Genomic DNA, 4795 nt, shown 5'->3' on the forward strand with positions numbered 1-4795 from the left:
TGCCTCCCAGGCCCAGTTCTTTTTAATTCTGGGCCAGCTTTAGCTCTGAGGCTCCAGCTCTTAGGCCTCCCCTGCTGAAAGTAGGTATCTGGTTTGTTTCGGTTCTATCATCAAAACAATGTATAACTCCAGCTCTGACTCCAGCTCTGAGATCCCAGCTCGCTGAAAGCTGGTTTCTGGGTTTTTTTTTTAGCTTCAATATTTGTTAAAATGTTGCAAACTGCAGGCTCAGAGGCCTGCAAGGCAGGCGGGGAACATTGGTTTCTTCCGTCACTGAAGCAAGCAAGCCTCATGTTAGTTTCAAGCTGCCTGGCTGCCGGCCGCCATCTTGGCTGACAGTTAATTTGCATATCTCGCTGATTAGCCAATGAAAAGGGTAGCGGTCGTACGCCAATTACCATGTTTCTCTTTTATTAGTGTAGATTATATATATATATGAATGAAATCAAAGTCTGTATCATGCCCTATGAAGCCCTATAGGTCCCAGTGCTGTTCTTCCAGGTACTCAAATGGTTTGTCATTCACTCCTTTTAGGTTTTTGCTTAGAATTATTCTCTTCAGACAGAGCTCTGATAACCCTACACATTAGCCTCTATTTCTCTACCTTACCCTGGTAATAGGTGACTGTATTGATTGTATTTAGAACTGATGGACATTGCAGTATGTACTTGTTTGTTCAGTGTTTCTTTTCCCAACTAGAATACAAACCACAAAGGGCAGGAACTTGGCTTTATCCATACAGTTATACTCACTACATACATTAACACTTGGCATAGCCAGTCCAATTACTGGGCTTTCATATTATACAGAATATTGTGGAAATCATTCCTGTATGTTACAACTGCTATTTTTTCCCATGAACATCAAAGGTTAATTATTTTTAAAAGATAAATGGATATACATACAAAAATACAAGTGAACATTAATTATTCTCTGGAAAGGGATTGGTTTTGATCCTATCTTTTTAAACCAAAAAAATTTATTATTATGCATGGTTACTGTGATTCTACCAAAAATCATAATTTTGTTTTCAAAGCTTAAAAAGAACCTGAAGCTTATCTCAAAAAATTTAAGTGAAAAATATATCCAAGAAAAAAGTCTGAAAGTTATTAGATGGTTTAGGTGAATTGTGGCTTTGTTCCTCAGCAGTCAATCCAGGTCTAAGCCCATCAGCATATGACATTCCCCTGGCAACTGTAATTGAATCAGTGATGGGTCATCTGGTATGATAAAGTTGATCAGACCATAAAAGACATGTTCTATAATAAGGGGTGAAGTTTTCTCTATATTTTTCCTATGAATGAACGGGTAAGCTTTTTTGTTGTTCACTTGTTTGTTTTGCTGTGCAATTTTTTTTTAAATGGGGGTAAAATTTACCATCGTAACCATTCTTAAGTTTACAGTTCATAGTGTTAAACACATTTACATTATTTTGTTTTGAATCTCCAGAAATCTTTCCATCTTGCAGAGCTGAAATCCTATGTCCATTAACTAACTCCCATTCCATGTCTTGTAGTTCTGGAAGTATAAAAAGGTTTCTAACTTTATGAAATTTGTTTAATTTACCCATAGCGCTGATATGACCCATGAGTGACCCATGATATCCTTGCATACACACTGCAGCGAGAAAGTTAATTCTCAGACTGTGACACTCTTGAGTAACTACCTCAAAGCCTGTGTTCCATCATCTGCTAGGTTTTCTGATATTCTAGCACTAGCTATAAGATGTTTGAGTAACTCCTTAAATATTATAAGTTCTTTATTCATTTTATAGATTTAATAAGGTCTACCATCTCTTATATTCAATAATAAGGATATTGAATACAAGGATGTTTACTGTATTGTTACTTATTATAGTAAACATTTGTCAGAAAACAAATTGCCCCAAAATGTTAAATAAATTAGTTACAGCATCAAAGATAATTCCACTGCAACCTAAAACCCTGCTATTAAAAAGCTATGATAGTGTGGAAATATGTTTATTATGTATTGTTGAGTAGAAAAACCTGGTTACCAATTGTATAGTTTAATTTCTGTTAAAGAATTAAAAATGTTATGTTTGAGTATATGCCTGTGTGTGTATGTGTTCTGTATTATACATACACACATATAGGTAGCATGGAGAGTGACACAGAAACAGAGAGACAGAGAGAAAAACAGAGAGAGAAAATCTTATCTACCTTCACATTCAGCTTAATTTCAGTACAGGAAAATGCACTGGTACCTAAAAACTGGAGGAGTAATAATATATTAATTATGATTGTCTTTAGGGGGTGGGAGTGTAGGTAACTTTTACTATTTCTATTTTCCAATTATTTGATAATTATATAATCTTACATTATCTTTGTAGTTTGTGTAATGTCTTACGTAAAAAGAAAAGTTTTATATCCAGATTTTCAGTCATTTCTAATAAAAGGTAAATCAACATAACATCATTATTTCATCTGTAGTCCACAAATAAAATTCATACCACATTTCCTAATATTATGAAATTAAATTTTGGCAGAGTCAATAAATAATATCACCCAATGAAATAAATCTTGAATGGTTCACTTTAATTAAGCATTACATGAAAATATGCTAGATAAAAAAGCAGACATTAAATACATCTCCTCAAATAATTCTTAACATCCCAAGGTCAACAATCAAGAATTGTGTTCACCCAAGTTAACATTCTACGATTACTTGCAACATATATACTTTAAAATAATCAAATCACCTGGAATTTTAAAGTAAGAGAATTCAGAGGTCTCTGAGAGTTAAGCATTTATTATTCTGTGAGCCAATGTACTTAGGAGGCAGGAAAATTGATAAGTTTGCCTTGTGTAGAATGAAAGCATATGGGTTTAATTACTTTTAAATGTAGCACTCCTGAAATCAGAGCCAAGATTAAATGAGGAAAATATGTTTCCTGTACTAGTTTACTCTTGGGAACTGTTTTGACTAGCATGCAATTTTTCCTATTTTGTGAAATTCCTTTTCTCTACTGCCCATGACCCAGGACTTAAACTTTAATATTTCTTCACACTATAAATGGTAGGGTAGGTGAGCTGCTTTGATCTGGTGGATAGTTATGGAGATAGTGGAAAAATAAAGGCACATCTGAGAGGATAAAATTCAACTAATAATGACCAGTCACAAAAATTAGTGTGAACGTTTTACCAGATTATCAAAATTGTAAATGGTGGGCAGAGTACAACTGGGAAGCCTGATACCTGAGTTCTAATCCAGATTTCTTACAGTAGTTTTGTGAGCTCGGGCAAGACAAAGTCTTTGGAAATCAGTTTCTTCAATTTAGAAAAAAAGTTTGGGTCACGGTTATTAAATTATTAACATTCCTTTTATTAACCGGTACACCTAGTAAGTTGCATACTACTGTGGACACCTAGCTACTCTCAGATACTGCTTTGGCAACAGTGAAAAATATCCATTTCAATACTATTTAAAAGAGTAAGTGCACTACTGTCACTTGAAAAATGTGATGCTCTATAAACCACTAGAATATTGTTATCCCTGAACAGTTAATTTCTTTCATTTAGAAAACTTTAACCTCCTTCTGATCTAAAATGCTGTTGTTTGTTTACTTATGTAACACTACTATTTTCTTGATTATTGAAACTTAAATTCTGCATAAAAATTACTTTTTATTACTAATACTTAAATTTCTAGGGAAATGTTTTTTTGGTAATGTTTTAAAATATTCATTACATTTCTATTTTCTTTACTTTGAAGTATCAGCATTTTTTAAGTGATAATTCAATTTAATAATCTGAAAATCTATAAGCTCACCCTATGTTAATTTGAATTAAAATTCCCTTATTTTATAAATTAATGAAAACTTAATCAGCAAATTTCTACATCAGCTATTTTCATCTCATGGCACACATAAACTAATTACTAAAATTCTGCAGTACACCAAAAAAAATATGTTTTGCCAACCTGACAAAAAAATTGTTTTTAACTTATTCACACTGGATGGCTATCATAGTGTTGTCATTTTATTATTTGACAATCTAAGGGAACAGAGATCAGTGTCCCTGACTAGTCAGGTAGTGCGCGTTCTAAAAATTCTTGTGGCACACCAGTTCAAAAAAAATTGTATTTCTTCTGAGCTGTTCTATCTCCTTCATACCTGTGCACAGACTATTTATCCTGTTCTTCACTACTTTATTTCTCTTAGCACCGTGGTGGGCAAACTGTGGCTCGCGAGCCACATGTGGCTCTTTGCCCCTTGAGTGTGGCTCTTCCACAAAATACTGACTTCTGCGCATGGGCCACGAAGTTTCAATCGCACTGTACATGCGTGCCCACACGTGGTATTTTGTGGAAGAGCCACACTCAAGGGGCCAAAGAGCCGCATGTGGCTCGCAAGCCGCAGTTTGCCAACTACTGATCTAGACTGACCAGGAAAACAAAGATTTCTTCTCATATGTGTCAAATAGCCATTATCAACCCCATCTATGTTAACCTTCTCATGCATACGAAATAGGGAAATGCAGGGCTCATGGTAGTCAATAATGAAAAAAATGAACAGAGAAGTCCCTAAATAGAGGTCACACCTCCATATTCTCTTTTGAGTGCTATAGCCAGTGGTTGGCAAAGTGCAGCTCGAGAGCCACATGTGGCTCACAAGCTGCAGTCTGCCAACCACTGATCTAGACTGACCAGGAAAGCAAAGATTTCTTCTCCTATATGTCAAATAGCCATTATCAACCCCATCTATATTAACCTTCTCATGCATACGAAAGAGGGAAATACAGGTCTCATGGTAGTCAATAATGAAAAAAATGAACAG

Source organism: Myotis davidii, unplaced genomic scaffold, assembly GCF_000327345.1.
Source record: "Myotis davidii unplaced genomic scaffold, ASM32734v1 scaffold392, whole genome shotgun sequence".
Taxonomy (NCBI): Eukaryota; Metazoa; Chordata; class Mammalia; order Chiroptera; family Vespertilionidae; genus Myotis; species Myotis davidii.